This window comes from Limanda limanda, chromosome 4 (genome assembly GCF_963576545.1).
Source record: "Limanda limanda chromosome 4, fLimLim1.1, whole genome shotgun sequence".
In the NCBI taxonomy this organism is placed as follows: Eukaryota; Metazoa; Chordata; class Actinopteri; order Pleuronectiformes; family Pleuronectidae; genus Limanda; species Limanda limanda.
In genome coordinates, this window is record NC_083639.1 from 7847930 (window position 1) to 7869468 (window position 21539).

General features: G+C 41.8%; 1 long non-coding RNA gene across 1 annotated transcript; it reads left to right on the top strand.

Annotated features, from left to right (window-relative positions):
• Positions 1 to 226: 226 nt before the first annotated feature.
• LOC133000250 (uncharacterized) lies at positions 227 to 21532 on the top strand. Its single transcript, XR_009678180.1, has 5 exons — positions 227 to 481; positions 856 to 912; positions 20782 to 20932; positions 21217 to 21375; positions 21499 to 21532. It is a non-coding gene; the product is annotated as an uncharacterized LOC133000250 (long non-coding RNA).
• Positions 21533 to 21539: the final 7 nt, after the last annotated feature.

Consider the following 21539-nt stretch of genomic DNA (forward strand, 5'->3'; position numbering starts at 1 on the left):
TGGAGTAGAAGCACCCTACAAAGTGGAGACACACAGACATTATATCTTTGGCATCTCGGTGACACACCTTCGTCTCGTCAGTGATAGTTTGACGGCGTGTAAACAGGAATCCTGGACGTCTCCTTGCGCCTGAGAAGTACGTCGCTGACGTAAAGTGTCGGTAAAGGAGGGGGGGGGGGGGTGTACACCGCGATACTCACTCACACAAGTCGGAGGCGAGAAGCGTTTTGTTTCTTTTTTTTCCTTTCAGTTGTGTAGGCTTATTGTTTGTCCTGCTCGGTTGTTGTCCCTCAGCTGTGTTACCGCCTCACACACACACACAGAGACAGACACACACAGGGACAGACACACACACACACAGGGACAGACACACTCTCCCTGACAGACTCGCTCCACGGCTCTTCAGCGCTCTCCCCTCACGCGGCGCTATTTTGACAGTCGGGGTCGCAGTGAACCGAGCCAAGCTAGCACGTTAGCATCGGTAAGTCATTCGCGGAGCTAGCCTACTCCCACTAGCTAGCACCTGCTACATGTCGGGACCTGACAGCGTCGGGGGGGGATTCACAACAAGGTTCGCTTCCCTGTGAACGTACGCCGCTTTGTTGACTCGCTAGTTGTGTGGCGAATTCCGGGTTTTTGTGTTGGCGCTAGTGAGCTAGCACAGCCTGGAAGGAAAGCGCTAGGCTAGCGGGTTAACATTAGCCAGGCTAGGTGCTGGAGGTGGCTAATTATACTCGCCGGGGGAAGCGAGCTAAAGCCTTGAGCTAGCTATTGTTAGCGTGTAGGCAAGGCTAATATTTGTCAGTCAACTGCTCAGCCTCGGCTCTGACCACACTTCCATATGTTCCCCTGCAGATAGACCTTGACGGGATCTTTTCCACCCGGACACCGAGACCCACGGCCGGCGACACGGTGAGCTGAACCTCCACGGTGACTTGGAGACGATGTGAAATCCATGATCCGAGATCTGTTTTAGTTGGAATGTAAACGTAACGTTAAGCACCATCTTTAAAGTCCGCGATCTCCATGCCTGACTCGAGAATGGCCATGGTACCATGTTTATCCTTCTGATCATAACCGAGACGGTACGAAGGGAACTCGGGGAAAGGAATGCCTGCCTCTGGTGATCGGGGATTAATTGATTATATGGGTTGAATCTGAATGGAGTGATTGGAAATTGTTTGTTGCTGGCCATTGCAATCGTTCTTACAGCAACCCCCCTCTTCATTCAGCTGGTGACAACAAGGTGTTAGAAGACGTGTGTGTTTGTACAGCAAAGTGTGGATGTAATAACCAATAGCTGGACCTTATAGATCCCACGGGTCTGTATTTTGTAATATTGATTGAATGTCGTGGGTTGTGAGGCTGAATCTAAGTGAGCTGATTTGTAAAATTAGTCCAAAAAAATAATTACACTACACTCCTAGGCTTCGTTTATTGCACTGTTCAATTAAAATTGAGGCCGCATTGTGTTTTAATACATTGAAAACCTTCCTTTGCCCCCCCCCTCCAAACTGAGGTAATATCTGTCTTGTTCCCTCTGTGAGGCTAAATTGTTCCATAATCTATCAACATGAAGGAGAAACACACCTCTTACTCGCTCTGTATTCTAATCCATAGTTTCTGAAAGCTCAGCCGAAGAGGACTCGCATTCAAAATAGGATTTGTCTAACAATATGGAATGGATGGTCAGCGCTCCTTCTTGGCTTTAGCGCTTCTTTTTGACACTTGGGCCGAAAATAGACAGTAAGGCCGTTGAGTGAAACAAGGTGGGATCACAGCGAAGACTGTCAGGGCCGCGATTCAAACATCTGCTCTGGGAAAACTGCATGTGTGTCTGAAAACTTAAATAGTCACATGCATGAGATGTTAAACAAATTGGCATAAATGGCAGGCATGGACTGTCAACATAGTCACGTTTGATGATGAGATTTTCATGAAACTATCATAACATATTTGACTGATACTTTTGTTGACTGTTCTCAGTGAGACCAAGGATAGGTTAAGTGGCTACCCCTACTGAACATTTTCAGAATTAAAGGAATGGTATACGTCATCTTTATATAAAAAATGTGACCCTACTAAGTCCAGTTACTGGTGTTAGGAAGTATCATTGAGAAAAGGCTCATCTATAGTACGATCTCTTGGAGGTGAGTCATTGAATCAACAGTGTGCTGTTGCTAAGGGCAGCAATGAGAAAGAAGTAGTATACGAGCTGTTTCTCCTTCATTTCCTGTATCTTTCCATCTTAACATTATCAAATTGTAATTTTTTAGTTTTTTAACCCAAATAGTTGAAGTCTAACGTTTGATATTTAATAGTTATTAGGAATTCGTTTTTTTTGCAGGATGCATGAACAACTTTCTTCATGCTCCATACACCTGTAGAACGTGTGATTTTATATGTTGGAGTTAATCTACTTGCGTTGACTCTATATCATATGATTAAGTATTCATACAAGCCAAAATGGTGACAGTGGTTCTATTACTATATTTTACATGCAGATAAAATTGAAATAGTCAGCGATTATCCAGAAAGACATGATCAGTGCGTTTATTTGTTAGCCAGGTATCCATATCTGCCTCTGTCTCTGAATCTCTGTTTGCAGCTGCAGAAGCAGAAGAGTGGCTTTTTCTAGAGAGATTTGAAGAGCTATTTATAGATCTCTGCCAGAGCACCAAGCACTGTGCTGTTGCTGCTGCTCCTATCTCTCTCTTCTCTTAACCACTCCTGTATCTCCGTGTCTCTATCTTCATTTGTCCCTCTCCTTTCCATTTTCTCCTTTTTTTCCGAGCTTCTATTCTCTTAATGTTTTCACCGCTTTTCAATCTTCTGCTTCCATATCTATCGTTCATGCTAGCTTTTGATGTAAATTATTGATCAGAGCAGGAGGGAGGGAGGGGACTGGTTGCTTGGCAGTAAGTCTGGCCTCAGATTGGATATAGGTGCGTGAGTGACTTCGGACTCATTGCTGCAAACCTGCAGGGTTTTCGCACGACTGTTCAAAGGAAGAGAAAACAGAAAAAAATTGTCACATATTGAATTTCAGCATTGGATCACAGGATTCCAGCAGGGGATGACAAAGCATCTGTTTTGTTTTGAGGTATAGATTTATTACTTGTATTACAAAAAGCCTATTTTATTAAAAAGTTTGGGCCAAACCAGGCTTCATTTAACCTATGCCTGATCCACAGTCCATTAAGAAACTAGTTACTTCCAAAAAATCTTATTTAGTAATGACTTTTTTGGGCCTGTTTTAACATATTCCATGTAAACTAGAATGGCACTCATTAGAGCACATACCTCTGCCAAGGCCCAACAGTCCCCTTAAATTTAAACCACCTGAACATTTTACAAATGCATAAATATCAGTTCCCTAAATGTGCCAGATTTTTAAACACAAGATCAATGAATTATTCCCTGGAAAAATTGTGAATATGTTAAAAAAAGGCCCGAGACGTTAAAGAAAGTAAAAAAATAAAATAAAAGTCCCTCATCCACCCCCTGATTGGGATCTGCACCAAAATTGAATAGGTTGTTTCCTGATCCAAACCCCATCCTTTCACCAAGTTTTGGGGAAAACCATGCATTACAAACAAACCAAGGAACAAACGGACAGGGGTGAAAACGTTACCTCCTTCGTGGAGGTAAGAACTATTTCCCAGTGTTTCCTAATAGCTCTAACTCAGTTATATGATGCGTGTAGTGACTGAAGCACCTTGTCAGGTAACTGTGCTCACGAACGGTTTATCTGTGATATCTCTGGCCACTGATCCTTGCTCAGCTCATCCCTGTTCGCTGCCTTTCTACTAAGCCCTTTAATGTCTTCTCTTACTGTCCTGTAAGAGACTACATGGCTGCCCAGATGCAGAAGCTGTTGGACATGGATTGAGGCATTAGGTGCCATTAGTGTTTGCTTTCCCATTTATTCCAATCATGTGGTCAGTGTGAGACTAACAGGCCATGCTACAATTGCAGTCATTGTTTTTTCATTTAACATGGCTAGGTATTTTTATACAGAGAGATTTTTCCATTTCAAATGATGTTACCATCACTACCCACATACTTCCGTGCGTCATGCGTTGTCATGGTGGTTAAGTAATGTCAAAAGTAGAGGGAAGAGCAGCGTTGAGAATTTCTGACGACAAACGTGGCAAAAGTGCAGGAAGTTATGATTATGTACCTCTCAAGAAAAGGGCAAAGGCGGCTAGTTTGTCCATTTGCCAAGGCAAAGTACTGCATGCAGTTTTTTTACCTGCTCACAAAGTCTCTCCCTAAAAAGTTCTGCCATTGTTGGAATTTCTTCCTTGTGTTCTATTGTCGCCTCGCTTAAACTATTGGCTCCAGTGCCTAAACGATTTCTGGAGGTACTGCTCTGTTTTGCCTTTCATCTCTGTCCATACACTTTCAGAAGACTTGCACAAATATGGCCAAAATGAACGGCGATTAGGTCAGGAGGCGCAGTCTGTTTCTGTCAAGCGAAGCATAAATTAGCCTTAAGGATAGAATGGAACGACCAGAGAAAATAGTTTTCCGCTAATGTTTCCGTCTGTCAGTCAATCGATCTATATTCTGTACCTGCTATATTCTGTGCAGGATTCACAAATAACAATCTTGCTGTGAGATGACAATGCTAACCACAAAATATCTTTATTTACGTTGCACCTTTTAAAAAGGCTGTTTCGTGAACATTGTCTCATTTATTGTAAAGAGCCAAATCTAAGATTTGCTCCATTTAACATAATTGGCAGACTGACTGTGGCATTTTAATGTTTTGCTAAGTGCCGAATAAAGCCTGGTCACACGTTGAAATCTCAAAAAGTCAGCTATGTATGAGGCAGACATCCCTGGACTTCAGCCACCTCATGTAGAGTTCCCTACTGACATTTCCTTTGATTCTGAACTTTTGACTGCCTCCACTGCATTTTTCAGCTGACGTTTGCAGTGAGGGGGCTACAGGCAGAAGATGCAAATACATCATCTTGTGGGATAAGGGTTTTTCCTAGCTAATGAGGTGGTTTTATTATATTCCCCCTCCAGCTTCCCTTCAAAACCCTGATGTTAAGATTTTTTTACACTTTCACCATTGTAGCAGTGCTCGGTTTCAGCTGTCACTACTTTAAGCTCAGTGTGTCCTGACACTGTCTATAGATAATGTCCTCATACATTCACATGAAATAGACGGATGAATGGTGACCTGGACTATTCTGTCCGTTTGCAGATGGATAGTTCTTTTTTTAACCATACAAAATTTGAAATTATGGTCGTGGAAGAATACATCTATTAACGGTAGTCTCTCTTAAAAGTATCCTGCTGTTGCGTCAAGTGACATACTGGCTGATCCAAGCAGCCCTTTAAACAGCTGGGCTTCTTGCAAGCCCTGGGTTGGCTGTCATTGCAATTATATTGTTACAGAGAAGCAGAGAGCAAACAAGATATGTAAGAGAGGGAGAGAGAGGGAGAGAATCCACAGAGAAGGGAGGGTTGGAGGAGAAGGGAGCGGTGCGAACTGTGCGCATGATAGCATGAGAGCAGGAGAGAGAGGGAGCCAGCCAGCAAGCAACGAGGCTTACTGTTTCCCTCTACCGCTTGTGCTTCATTCAGAAAAAGAAAGGGGGCAGTCAAAATAGTGCTCCTCACCATTTCTACATGAAACCCATCAACACAGACAGAGCCTTTGATAACGACAGACAGGAAGGAAACGGAGCAAGTGTGACAATGGAGAGAGTAGAATGAGCTGAAGAAAGTGATAGAGTGAAACACTCCTGAATCTCAGTTGTTTACATGGTTGAGGAAATGGAATTCATTCATCTGTACTACCTAGCAAGATAAAACTAATGACAGCGTTGTCTTGGTCCAGAGCTGCTTCGGGTCCTGCTGCTGCTTCTCCTGCGATAATGTGCTTTTTTCTGTGAGACACCTGATCCGACTTGGCTGGATATCCACGGAGCTGAGCTCTAAATACAGTAAGCATGTGTTGTGTGTGTGTCTGTGTGTTAGTGTGTAGGTGAGATGTAGCCTGTGGTTATGCCTTTCACAGCTCTGGAGATTTGGTTTAATGTGAAAACATTGCTGCTTTAGTATCTGCTTCTTATCGTAGCCCTTTGTTTAACTCCTGTCATTTATGTAACGATACCCTAATAACTGTGCTGAAAGTCTGATCACAGGGCTTGCTGAGATCTTATTTCATTCATTCATTACAGTTTCTACTTGTATAACTGCAACATATTTTATCAGCTGGAAGGAGAACCTGGATATGTGTTGCGTAGATGGATTTTACACTTACACAGGCTGAGAGATGGTATCTGATTTGGGATGGTTTAATGTTTCGTGAGGCAAATGCTGAGGTAATAAGGAATTCCCTTCCACTGTGTCCTTGTGTGCGAAGAGGGAGGGGAGGAGGTGGCCTGGTGTGGGTGGAGTGTCACTCGGAAGTAGGCGTTGCTCTGCAACACTGTCATACTGAGGAGGGAAGGAGGGAGGTGTATAGTTAAAAAAGAAAAAAGGACACCCTTTGGGCTTACATAAGGCATATGGGAAGTCCTGTGTTAAGAGACCCTGACGTTTATCCTCAACGATCCTCTCGGCTTGAAGATGCAATATGATGGAATATGGTGATGACAATTAAAGAATTAATCACATGTCAGAGTTGTCTTTTGATCTCTAAAGACATTAAACACCTGTTTTTTTTTACCTCGGTTGGTTGCAAACAATGTGCAGGAACATAGAGAATAGAGTGGAGGTAATAGAGAGGCAGCGCAAGCCTGAGAGAAAGCACAACAGCAGAGCCCTCTTGAATAAAAAATCTGTTGCTATAAATAGCAAGCCTTCCTCATGGCTTCAGCACTGTTTCAGGCTTAGAAGACCTGGCTTTTCCTCTTCCTCTTATTTCAATCAATCAAATTGTATTTGTATAGCCCATATTCACAAATCACAATTTGTCTCATAGGGCATAACATGATGTGACATCCTTTTAACAGGGTAAAAAGAACGTAGAAACCTCAGAGAGAGCCACATGTGAGGGATCCCTCACATGTGATTTGATGGTTCGAGCCTTGCAAAATCACACTCTTAATCCTCATCACTTCCTTTTTATTTTCTCTTTTGTTCCCTCGGCCCAGATACGTCTTGTGTTGAATATGGGCTGTTTATGTAATGACTGGCTGTTTGTGTACATGGGTGTGCATCCTTCAGCATTACAATAAATCAAGATGCATCACTGTCCTGAGGAACACACCCTAATTCAACTAGCTTGTTGTCGGCTCATAAAATAACGATGATCCCATGATTCTACTCTCTTGTCAATTGGAAATACAAAAGAGAGAAACGACAACCACAGCAACCCACAAATTAGATAGAAGCCCATTTGGTATCAGGTTGCCGGAGCTAATGCGGTTTTCTTCCTGATGTCTGCTATTCTACCTTTTAGAATACGAACGTACATGGTTAGATGAGATTGCTGAAGCTGCTTAACCCTGCCGGACATTGTGCAGTCTATCCCCTCGCGTGAAGAGGTTGTGTGTGCACATGACTATCACGTTTGTTGTGTGACTTTGGAGTTAGGCTCCTCAGGTAGTTGGTGATCCTGCAGCCTCACTCCTGCATTCTAATTACCAGTGCGTGGGAAAAGGACTAGTACAATAGAGAAGCAAGCATGAGAGGGAGTGGAGAGGTGGGGAAAAAAATCAATAGCAACCCCCTGGAGTCACTTCTGCTCTAATTGCCTTTAAGTCAAAAGGTTCACACTTTCTTGCGCAGAGCTGTTTTAGGAAAAAATCCATACACATTTTTTGTTTGGATTAATAACCACAGAAGAAGAAATAGTGACGGAATACTCGGAAACCGCGATAACTTCAGACAGAGAGTACCACCTAACCCCCCCCTACCCTTTCTCATTGTCTCTTCCCACTCTGTGTCTCTTTTCAGTTGAATTTTTCACTGCCTTGCTTCCAACTAGCAGATTGTTGTTAACGTTGATTTGATGAATGTTTTGGTGTATCCCCCGGCTTTTATTTTGTACAAGTAATTATATAAGTTTAGTTCTGCACATTCTGAAGAGAACTGCAGTGGTAATGGCTGTAGAGGGCACACAGCAGAAGGTAGGTTTATTTTGGGGTCATTTTCCTCCTTGGGGGGGTGAATATTTGGCCATAAAATCCCAAATTTAACGGTAATTGAACATTAAGGATGAGCATTCAGTGGAGTGGCCGTTCCATTATATTCTATTCAATTCTATTTCTAAACCATGATTATTTAGAGCAACTGACATAAAGAGAAGAAACAGTAATGTTGATATCAGCAAAGTGACTATGAAGTCAGTATTTTGAGGTCAGGAATATAATTTATTTTACTGACATTTTAGATTTGTCTCCAGTGACAAATAACTAAGGGAACCTCGAACAGAATTTAGGACGCAGACATCAGTCACTATCATTAACTGCACTTAATATAAGTGCAGTTGCGAACACAATGAAGATGCACTTCTGATCTCATCGAATAGACACATGTGGCCACATCCTCAGCTGAAAGTTTACCTGCTCAGCTGACACTCACTGACCTGCTGCCCTTTCATAATGAATTGAATATATTTTTAAACTTCTCACTGTGTTTTCCATACATTGATTTATTTGTGGCCAACGCCACAATATCAGCATTGACCACCACATATTGATTTTGTCGTTTGTTTAGTACTTCAAATGAGTTCAATCTTATTTCATTGACAGACAGTACAGGCAGCCTTAATTGTAGCATCTTAACAATTCACTAGTCATTTAAGTAGCGCTCTGTGGTTGTGTAAAACATGCTCGGAGAGTATGGACGAAACTGTCAAGTACCTCTTGAACAGGTGGTTTGATAAAGTGCTTATCCTTGGCTTTACCTGCTTAACTGGTAAAGTGCATGTGTACGTGTACTTATGCTTTCGTTTGTGGAGCATACACTTTAGCGCTGCCCTGGGCAATAGAGGGAAAACTGGCATTAGAATTTGAAATGTGGTTAATTATACTTTTCAAACACAGTGAATTAGAAATACAGGCTATTCTCTAATACGAGCCTTCCTTTAAGTTCTGCCTCTCTTCTTCAATGAGTAGTCGGCCAGTGAGATACCTATGAAGAGCTCTGTACACAGCTCTTCAAAGCAATGATGCAAAATATTGTATGCGATTTTTATTATGTTATCATGACTAACAATGTCTAGCCATTTAATAGGAAACATTGGAAGAGTTGAGAGAGGAGAGGAGGATGGAGGACATGCTTAACTAGAACAAGTTTAGTTGTTGCTGTTGACATAATTAGAAGGTTGTGATGATGAATGAGGAGCTCAAGGGACAGAGAGGCAGGAAAAACTAGAAGAAGGTGGGGATAGATGAATTGCTATCCTTAGGCAGGTGGAGGTATTGGGTGTGGTTGGCTTCTCTAGGCAAACAGATGGAGTAGTGCTGCACGACACTGACCTGCCACTGCTGTCAGGTCAGCTACGTGATGTAGAGACTCGTTGCCATGTGCAGTTTCTCTAATTAACACTCCTCCTAATCTGTGCTGGGGTTGCACCAGTGACATGTACAGACACCGTCTCACAGATAAAATGGGTGAGTAGAGAGCCAAGCATCTAATAAATTAATTTAAATGAAATTAGCGACATTTTATTAATTTGCCATGCATATGACATGTTGTCATTTGCTGACGGTGAATCTTCATACAATTTGAGGACTTATGGACTCTTGTCAAATATGCATGTGTTTAAGCAGTAGGAGATAAGGACAGATAAGGATAAAGATGTACACAGCTGTATTCAAATATAGTCTTAGCCATACTTAGTTGTGCATGCATGTCATTTTTTGTCCACAGCTCATACATCCAATAGCAGACCTTTCATCATCCCCCTATTTTTCTATTTTAGCACACTGTCGTCAGTATTGGAACATTGCAGTCACCTCCTGCTTGGTGTAGTGGTAATACATAAAGGGCAGAGGCCATGTTTTTTGTCTCTAATGGTTCAAACTTAATTTTATGATGGCGACTTTTTCTGCTGTAATTGGCAACTTCCACAGATCTCATCTGGTCTGTGATAGAGGGAGAGATCCTGTTTCGGACATGCGTTTGGTTCAGACCCTGACCTGTGGTTCTTTGGCCTACAGGATTTGAAGCAACTATAATTAGATGGCTATATCCCTATGCAGGGTTTCCCCCAGAAAACTTGCTAAGCCTGGTGGTAGGGCTGCTAGAGAAGCCGACAAAAAAATGTGTTTTTGTAAAAAAAAAAAAAAAATTAAAAATTGAAAGGAATTTTTAAATTATGACAATTATGTGTTATTGTAAGACATTTATTAACAATACTTATTAACTAGTGCTGTCAAACGATTACAATATTTAATCGCGATTAATCGCATTTATGTCATAGTTAACTCGCGATTAATCGCAATTAATAGCAAATTTTTATCTTATAAATGTCCCTTCATTTATTTTTTTTCCATCATTTTTTTTTCGTTTTAATGCTCTTATCAACATGGAAAAGTGGATTGGTTGCTTTATGCAAATGTTTTATTTTATTGAAAAACAACATTGCCAAACAGGGCGGTACATAATAAAATGATAAAGTGCACATGTCAGGTAAACAAGGACTCAGCCTAAAGTGCAGTTAAACCATGGCTTAATATTAAAAATAATGTCAAGTTTGCTGTGAACATAGCCGTCAGGCCTCTTATTTCAGAAACAATGAACCATAACAGTTAGGTTACCAATAAAAGGTAAGCCTACTACTACTTTGCTTTCAGCTAGCTACTCAAACAGACAAGCAACAAAATAACAAACAAACAAAATACACAGGCAAGTGTCGGCCTACTTTGAAATAAATTAAACACAGAACTTTGTAGGGCTATTAGAGTCCTCCCCATATATAGAGAAACGCCGAAGATGAGATGAAGTGGGATGCTGGGTGGTAGAGCTGTGTGTTGGTTGGCTGGATGTTGGCTGGATGGATGTCTGAATGACTGGCATGTTGCCTTCCTGCTGGCTGTTCTGGAGTGCACAAGCCACATTGTAAGAGACCACACTTTCTGCTGGCCCAGCAGAGACAGCCTTGCTGGTGGACTGGCTGGATGCCTAACTTCCGGGTTCAGCTGGCACTCAAGCGTCTATCACTGTTTTGGCAGTCCAGCCAGCCAGCTGTTATTTAGTGTGGCTGAGGCAAATTGAGGTGTTTGTGCAGATCATAGAGGACACTGGTCACCCTCTGGACTAGTGCTGGGCAATTAACCGAAAATATATTGAAACCGATAATCATAAACTCTAACCTTCCTAATTTTGCTCATGTCAGTTAATTCGGTTAATATTTTGCCCAAACCCCACATTCATGTCTGGTTTCCGCCTTGTCTGTATGACCCTGCTGTATGTCCTCCCTCCTCACTCTTTCGCTGACCTGCGCTCCCATTACACGGGCTAGCAGTAGTAAGTAGTCTACAGTACTTGAAGTTTACTTTGTCTTTATTTGATTCTCTCTAAAGTTTAAGACATACGTATATGAGAACATTGAAAAAAAAGTCCAACATTTTGTGTGCATGCAGCTCATATTGCCCAGCCCTAATCTGGACATATTTAACAGTTTGCCAGTGCATTATTTAAAAAACTCATTCTTTAGCTAAAAGCATCTTTTTCATCACCTATATAGAAGTTTCTCTGAGTCACTTAGGGAAGGTTCAGACCAAAAATAGGGCTGCGTTAAAAAATAATTTCACAGGGCTGCATTGCCTTAAGTATTTTCCTACAGACACTGGTGGAAGATGACTCATGATCCAGGAAGTCCAGTTTGACTAATATATCTATCAATTTGAAGGCCACTCAAAAAATCTCTGCAGTTTACTTTATACATTTTTTCTGGGATATTAGTCATTGTTAAACACAAAGGAAATTTGAAGAAGTTGCATCAGAGCAAGCTTTTCTCATAAAATGTTGCATTTTTAGGCTAAGGTGTCTAACTTTGTATCTTGCTCCATTGGTTCATTGTAGAGCTGTTTGCAGTGCCCTTTGTCTTGCTCTGGTTCTTTCTCCCTCTCTTTTTCAACCCTTCCCTCTCTCCATCGATAGCACTGGAAGAATTCCCACTGCGTTGATTGGCCATCAAAACATCCGTTAAGTTTTTACTGTCTTGGCAGGCAAGAAGAACTTGTCATAGTCTCAACTGTAGCTGTGCACTTGCCCGTCAGGGGCATGCCGTTTTTAGCAGGAAGGTTTAACACCTGCACTCTTTGTGTACCTGTCACTTGGACTTGCTGTGCATGAGAGCAAATTGCGTGCTCTTGTGCATGTGAGCACATGCACAGCCCTAGGTTACGCTTCCTCTATCACTATAGTGGAACGTTTATTACAGTTTACAGATAAGTCCTTGGATGTGTGCCATTGCACCTGAGTCCACTGACCTCACCCTCTAAAGATGAAGATATTGCCATTAGTCTGTTTCTCGAGTGCTGTCCTCATTTTATTTCCTTTTCCAAAAATAGTGTCCAGTAGGTCATCGATCACACTTGATTGTGCCAGAGCAACTGCTCATTGAGTCTGTATTAATCCACAGTCCACATCACTGAAGACTTTAAAATTAACAAAGTGTCTTAGTGATTCTTTATGGGATTTTGGTGTCCTTCTTTGTGAGTAGTTTTATTTGATGAATGCCAACATTATCAAGGGAGATAATTGCAGAGTAATGATTAAGATGTCAAAACCCAAATGGGAGGAGATAAAAATTCTGACCTTTTTCCCCTTGTCCCAAGTTTTAATCTCTTGTATTCAGTACTTTTTGTTGTGCTAAATGTAGTTGAAATGAAAAAAGAAGTTCATAAGAGTTCAGGTTGTGGGTAGCTCAAGATTACCGGTCATTAAAAAGTCTACCATTCCACAGTGTTTACTGACAAATAAAAACAATTAGGAAAATACTCAAAAATGTCAGTATGTTAATGATCTTAATGTAAAATGAGTACAGATTCATACTCTTATAAGATGTTAGAATATAATTTCCTGCGTTGAAATGAAATGGATTTTTCATGGCAAACATCAACACACAGTTAATTAGTAGATGGCAATATGGATAGAATCAATATTGTAATTTCATTTAATCATTATCTCATTGTAATTGTCGCATGTTTTAAAAAATATAACCCTTATTTAGCCCACTCAATATAGACCTGCCTCTGTGCAGACTATTTTCCCTGCAGTATTCGTCTGCCATGCATTAGCCAACAAATTCAGGTTTTAGCCTACCTGACCATGTCCAACTGCTTCTGGGAGGCTTCACCTCATCATGCACTGCCAGCATAGCATCGACAGTTGATTTAATGTGGCAGTAGGGAAGGACTAGTCTATTATTATTATGCTTCCAGTAAAGTTTTAGTGTCAAAGTCAAACGTTAAGACTGTGTCCTGTGATTTAACACTCCATATCAGTTAGCAATAGCCTGCAAAGCTAGTACAGTCCAGTAAGGCTCTGTTGGTACCCAGGACTGCCTGGTGCATACTGAGTTCACCTTGTGCATATGTATGTCTGTGACTGTAAGGGACAAACAGCCTCTCTCTCTGCCGGGGCCCACTTTCTTATTCTGGAGGTCTGTTCTTGTGTCTGTGAGCTCAATCTGTTTAGTTCAAGGATCAGCTTCAGACCTGATAGTTAGTCACTGCTCTCATCAGGATGGAGAGGACCAGAACTGTCTGCAGTCAACCAGTGTGTGAGGGGAGTCATCACCACATTTAAATAACTGTGAGAATGTCTCACATTTTAATCACTTTGTAAGCCCCATTAAGTCTGTTTGCCTGTGTGTACATCTGTAAGCCTTGTTTGGTCACATGTGTGTGTGTTTGTTGTGTCTGTGGGATTGACACATGATACTGCTGTGTGTTTTGTGTGTATATGCGTGCTGTTACATGTGTGTTAAATGTGAGTACCAAGTGGTAAATACACTTGGCCTTGTTATTGGGGGAAGGAGGGGGATCGTGAGAGAGAAAAGAAGAGAGAAATATGGGGGTGTTCAGGGATATGGCTGCTTTTCTCTTGGTGACAGAGCCTGTTGCCATGGAGCTGGTCCTCCCATTGGTGGAGGTCTGGTCCAATCGCTTAACAGCACAGATTGTTTCATCATTGAGAAGTTTTTTTCCTGTCTCACTATCCACCCCTTGCTCCTCCATCTTTCTCAGTTCTCTTTTTTCCCTCTCCTACCTTCTCTTGCTCTCTCCTCTACTGCTCCCCATCTCACAACAAAAGGAGCCGATAAATTACACAAGGTTGATGAGTGCACAAGGTTCATTTTGACACAGTTTTTTATTTTATTTCAGCAGTTCAAGTTAAGGAGGCTGAATCTTTCACAGATTACCTCAGTCCTTGAAAAGGAAAGGCAGCGCCACTATCCCACATTCATTTATTTATCTACATATATATCATATATTTGCACATATACACAGCTAACATAAACTATTGCAGTCTAATACAAGCAAATTAACAGAACTTGACACTCTGTCAGAGCCGGGGGAGGCACATAGAAACAGCTGTTAATGGCTTGTAGCTCTTATTTACAACCTCTAGAAATGAAAAGCCAGCCGGCTAAGAAACTGACATGTTGTGTTTGTCTATGATCTCAGCTCCATTACAGTATCGGTGGGGCACTAACACATAACAGCCAGCCAGTCGCAGTGGTGTCTGTGCATGTGTGTGTGCTGTGCACGTTGGTCAGGGCAAATTAATATATTAATTTAATAACATTACTCTGAAAAATATTTTAATATATGTATGGTAAAATAACTGATGAGACCAAAATAGAACTGCTTTAAGAAGCAGGGATTTCCAAGTTAGACACGTTATCGTCACATTCTTTGATGTGCAAGGTTGACTGATAAGCTGTGATGCGCAAACTGCTCATACTTTTCACTGGATTGGTGTCGGATCTTGAATCCGTATCGTTCTGGTTGCTTTAACCCTGATATCCTGGCTTTCAATGTTTTTAAATACGTGTCTCATAAACTCTCGAGCAAATCAAACAAACACAAAGTAAACTTCAGTACTGTACGTGTCCTAATATCTACTAATTAGTGTTAGGGTTTATTGTAAATGTGTAAAGTGAGCGCAGGTCAGCGGGGGAGGGAGGAGGGAGGATTTGCTGTATGGTAATACAACACGTTACAAGGTACCTGGGCCACTGCTTCAAAGTGAAGTTAGCGGAAACACGACAGATCTGGTATGCACTCATTAGAGAAAGTGTTAACCGCAGCAAGATTAAGTTGGTTAGAGGTTATAAAATGTCTGTTACGATTTATTTTCAGTTAATTGCCCAGCCCTAGATTATTGTGAGTATTTCAGAAATCGTATTTCTTGTCTATTCATTTTTGCCCATGTGGAATTCCATATTTCGCTACCTCATCCATATTTCCAGCACTCTCACATTCATCAATAATACCCTCAAGATCAGGATCCCCTCTCTCCACTGACATTCGTTCATTGTGCAGACAGGAAACTGTCATTCACTTGGCCAACACACTTTCTCTCATTCACCCACTTCTCCTCATGTTCGTGCAGTTTTTATTCAGATTTGTTCTGTTCATGCAGCTTCTGTATGTTTCTACACCACGCAGCAGAGAACTATACATAGGTTGTAACGAGTGAGAGCAACAGAGAAAGACGGGGAGACTTGGAGAGAGCTAGAGAAAGGTAGAGCTAGGTAACTAGGGAGGAAGGGAAGGAGGGAGAGAATGAGTCATAGCTCGTCCCACAGGACTGAGTGGGTAGGCTGAGTGGAGGAGGATGGCGTCAGCAGCAGGCCTGACAATTTAAGAAGACACATTAAAAGAGGAAGAAAAAAAGAGAGAGGGGGAGAGAGAGACAGAGAGCTAACACTTCGAGGTGGGTGGATGGAGAAAGAGATATTGATGTGGAGGGGCGGAAGGCAGGAAGGGGTATCCTCACTGAGAAAGAGAGGGTGGGGTGGCAAGGATAAGGACATAGAGAGACATAGATGGAAAAAGAGAAACCCTGTCTTCCGCTTCATTTGACCATTCATGTCCTCTTCATCTGTGTTTGGTTTTCCTTTCGTCATCAGGTTTCCTGCCTGTGCTCTCAGCCATGGACTAATCCTAATCATTTTTACATGGCTCATGGCATAAAATATGCACAGTATTCCAGAGTGTATTTGTGTCTGCTGGACATTGATGCATGTATACATATGTCAACTACTGGTTCTGTTTTCGTGTGTGAATGTGCCTGCACTGTTCCCCTACAGTCCCCAGTGCTGTGGCAGCCCCCTCGCACTCCTTTTTTTTTTGAGATTGTGTAATCGACGCAAAGGGGAATCCTCTCTGACACAGACAAACACTGGTACCTACGTACTGCAAGCGCTGCTGATCTATAATATGTGGAGCCACTGAACTTGCACAAACTCTACCATTACTACACACGTCAGCCTCCACCCTGCGAAGACACAACCTTGCTGCCTTTTGTGAAATGGGTTCTCTCTGACGTCAAATGGGCAAGGCGCGTGGCTGAAAGCAGAGGAGCTGAATTGGGTCGAGCTGCCTGTGTATGTCTCTTCCATTGCTGTCTGTGGCAATGGAAGTGGATTTGTACGCTTGCTCACTCTGGTTTGCACAGTCGTGTGCTTCCATTCACCTTCATCTTTCATTCAGGCTCTGCAGAGAAAATGGAGCGACAGCTCTGCTACGCTTGCTTCTCCATTATGGAATTTGAAATGAGGTGAATGAAATAAAGTAATAGTAGCAGATTTCAATCATTACCCACACAAAATACAAAGTGCTCATTCTGTTTGCTTGCGTTTGGGCTGTCAATAACGAGAAATAACTGGGTAGGAAAAAAACAAGCGTGTGAATGCAATGAGAAATCCTCCGTCCATCTGCATTGTATCTTTGCTGTAACCTTTGTTTACTGGAGGAACTGCATGCCCTCACGACTGATTATCTTTGTTGTTCTCTTTTGTGTGCTTACCTTACTGCAATTATATTTTAATCTCAATGATATTCATATCGTTATCAATCGGCTCTTTTCACAATGAAAGTTACAAAATCAAAGGTCTTCCCTTTTTAATTATTGTATGATAGAGAAAAAATGCAGAGCCTCACAATGAAAGATGAGGAAATTATATTGTCGATTTTTTTGCTTAAAAAGGGAGGTTCTTTTTAAAAAATTTTTTTACCCTTTTTCGTTGGTTTGTATGTTTGTAAAAAGGATTACAAAAAACTGCTGAGCCGATTTCCATGAAATTCGAGGGTTGGGGCATGACCCAAGGAAGAAGCCATTAAATTGTGGAGCAGTTCTGGATCAGGTGGTTGATCCAGGATTTTTATTTTACTCTCATTATTAAAAAATTGTGAAACTTTATTTCGTAGATTAATGCATGCATTTTATTTTCAAAAGTCTGGCATGATCAGAGGACTGATATTTAAACGTGTGTGCCATTTGGTGCAGATCTAAATAAAATATCATATAAAGTGAATAAAAGAAATAGCAACAAACAGATCGATGGTTATGCGAATTGTTAAAACGTTTTGGATGATTTTGTGGCAGGACAAATCAACCTGTGGCGGGGCTGCCATAGTCTTGGTAATTAATGGGAACCAGTGCTTGATATACACAAGCTCTCTGCTCTCACCACTTAGCATGCAGTAGAATTCTTGCCATTTCTCGGGCTTGCCCCGCTGCTAACTATTGCTGGGACCTTGACACAGCTTGACCTGGAGCAGCTAATTTTGAAAGTGATGTCATACCTGAATGAAATATTTAGTTCAGCTAACCTACTATCTGAAGTGTATATAGTATATATGTATATAGTGTATATATCTGAAGTCTGTCGTATATATTCCGCGTGTCTTAACCCAAACACACACATTTGTTTTGACCAGACGGTTAACTCTTTCACTCTCTGGCCCATTCACACGTACACACACACAGTCTCACTCACACAGAGGGCAGCGCATTGTATGACCTGAGTGTCTCAGCTGGTTGCCTGTCATCAGGAGGGTCTATGTAGTCTGCAAGGCCAGTAATGTGTGTGTGTGTGTGTGTGTGTGAAATGGGTCAGGGTGCCCTGCATAGCATTAAGACAGCTGATGGGGATGATGGTGATATTGTGGCCCATCTGTTTTCTTACCTGTGGGGTGTTTTTTTGTGAAATTTCTGTTGTGAAACCATTTTCCCCCAAGCATAAGTCAAAAAAACTACTCTATATATCTAAAGTCTTAATTTTGTTTGAATATAAATATGTTAAGAAGGATGCACGCGGATTTTTGGAGACAGACAACAGAATGCATGTCGGAGAGAATTTTGGCTCCCCCAAAAAATTACCTCCTGCAATCAACAACCTGTAGTATATAGGACTAAATGTAAATGTGCTGCAGTAACATGCTTGAAAAAAAAATCCAATTAGTGCGTTTTGGATTATTCTTAAGTACTTTTCAGTACACATTCATTTGCGTGTAATGGCTGCCTCGTGTATCCTGACTCATTGATAGCTTCTGCTGTGCAAGTCCTTATCACAGCTGTACTTTCCACACACATGTGGTTTATGTTTATCTCCAGCCCTAAACATAAAATTGGTTATTTGGTCTTAAATGCCTGATCAAAGCATCTCTCTTCTGCTGTGTTAAACCAACTTGTCAATGTGGTTTTATGACACCTTTTGCTATGATGTAACTGGCTTGAGTCCTCAGTGAATCATCTTCCCTGCATGTCTGGATGTAGACAGGTTGGCAGAGAGAGGTCAACATCAGGACCACCAACACAGTGACTGAACTGGGACACTCAGTGCTGCTGCTGCTACTGCTGAGACTGTGGATGTTTGTTTGTTTTTAAGATCAGTCCTAATGCCAGAACTTACATTTTCATTTTTTTGTCTCATTTGACGTATATTTGTATTCTTTGCCTAATGACAGGGAGTTAACACGATTCATTGTAAAGGGTTTGAAGAGGCTTCATTCCTCATTTGAGAGGATATATCAGTTCAGCTGCTCTAATTGGACTTTGTCCCACTTGATATCCCATGACCTGGATGACTGGGAATCCACATTGTTGTTTGCACCACAGGCTTTGATTGCCTGAAAGTAGAAGAAATGGCACGTAGTTTCTGTTTTTGTCTTGCCCTCCTCTCTCTGCTTCTGTTTTCCATCCCTTGCAGTCTGTGCACTGTGCAATATCTCTCTTCTCTCTGCCCTTCGCGCTGGTACTTGCTCAACACAAATATGGCAGCAGTTGCGAATGACGTTACCATCTCCTTGGCAACGCTGTGGGCCTGTGCGTGGAGTGTTTTTATTCTTCAGTGGGGGACTTCAACCTGAATACACACTAACCGACTCGACATGGGGACAGAAATTGATGCCTGAACAGGTAGAGACTGCTTTTTAGGGTTAACCCTTGGCTTTAGAGTGAGGTTTCACAGACATTAGTCTGCTCAAACATGAGAATGGCACTTGAAATGAATGACTATCTTTGCTCTCCAATCCAAACCCATTCATTCTTTTTGTCCAAGAAAACGCATTGAATATGTGTGAGCAAGAAAAAAAGAGATTATTTTGAAGTGACCGAATCAGACATTTTTGTGTCTGCCCACAGTCGATAGTGTGGTTCTGCGCTCTGCTGCTGTATGGTAGGCCTGTGTTAGAGTGGGGGTTGGGGCATGTGGGTGTCCTGGTCAGTGATGTGGTGGAAAGCTGCTGATGACGCGTTGCTGCTGCATTGCCTGGGTCTTCCCCACAGTGGGAATCCCTGCCTCATTTGTTCACTCATCTCTTATCTATCCCGCAGCACGGCACAGCAGAGCACTGCCGCACAGGCGGGGACAAGCATGAATGGCTCTGATCCATGCTGCATGCATTCAAACTGACAATCATGCTTCTGATGCCTAGATTTATGCACATTTACTTTTCATCCAGCTGTGACATGCACTTATACATGTGTATGGGGTTTCATCCTACTGTTTATACTAGATAATATAGGATCATCAGACCCATGGATTGTTGTTCATCTGTGTTGTCTGTCTCTGTGTGGGAATGGCTATAGGGCCTAAGACCTAATAGTTGCTGCTTTGTTTACATGTGGGAAAATAGGTTTAATGGAGGATGAAGGATTTGGGAAAAGAAAGAATACATAGTAATAATAAGTATATGATGATTGTAGTTGTTGCTGTAATTTGTAGCTTGTTGATGAGAAAAACATGCTGTTGTGATTTGATGGCAGTTAAATCAAGACAAGCTTGCAGGTGATATATATGTTGTATGTTGAACCGAATCGGACTCATTAGGTTAGGGGAGTGATGAAATACCCAGGGAACCATATTAGATTATTAGAGTGATTATTTAGTAAGAAGATAGAATTCTAATGGACTCATTTCTGATATCTGTTTTAAATTGGTGCATCGCTATTCCTTGCAGTTAGGTTCTAATAGTGCAGCTCTGCACTGTCTCCAGTTTTGTTGAATGGACTTATTTTTCTGCCTGATGAGTTATAGTGAAAAAACACCCTTATAGCTCATCGTTTGTCAGATAAAAATAAATTCCCCATCCACAAAGAGTGATGCTATCACTGTAGAAACATTTAAGTCGTCAAATAACAAGCAAGTTAGCAATTGGGGAGGTTAAACCTGATCCAATGTGCTGATGGGCAAACCCTGTTTTCCAGTGGGCTCTGAGCTTTCAGCTCTTTGCCCCCCTCCCTGCCAGAATGAGCAGCAGTGGCAGCAGCAGTGATGAGTCACTCAGTGAGTGAAACATGACGTCATCCGTGTCTTCCTCTTCTGCTTTTGGTGTCCAGGGCTCCTGACGGGAGGACAGACCATGCTGCTGCACTGAGCCGGAGGGAGAGGAAAGAGAGAGCCCTTAGAGGACCGCTGACGTGGTGGCTGGCCAGTTTTTGTGCCCCTCCTCCTTATCTGACGGCTGTCTTTTCAGTTCACCCTATTGGTGTAAATATTAATCCTTTTTTTCACATGTGCATGTTGTTTTCCTGTAATATCCTGTTAACCCTAATATTTGTGTTTTGGAGCAAGTTCCTGTCCACATTAGTAAAATTGAATGCACTGAAACCACTACGCCAGAGATTTATCTGAGAGATTTTCTCTGACAATTTCAACCAAATCAGGCAACTTATTATTTTAACACACTGTAATGAGCAATATTGTAAGTAAATTTGTCATTTTTATATGAAGAGATTTAACATGTCTTTTTTTCTTCTGTGTGTTTCTTACAGCTCCACCCCGAGGGCTCAGGCTTGCTATGGACGTTGCTTTGCCCCCTGCTGCAGCCCTGACCAGTGCCCTACCTTAGTGGGTTCCCCTCTTCTTCCTGTGTGTGGTTCCCATCCAGACTCACTGTACAGAGTCCAGCACAGATCTGGTACCACCTACAGGTAGATAGTATAGTAGCACACTCTCACACACATATACTGCATGTGCTCTCTCTGCTTTCTCATTTTCAAAATGGCACAGATGTTTGGTGTGTAATTCTTTTTTTCTTGCCTCTTTTCTGTCAGCCACTCCTGGGTCCTCCACCCAACCCCCTCCCCTACTCCCA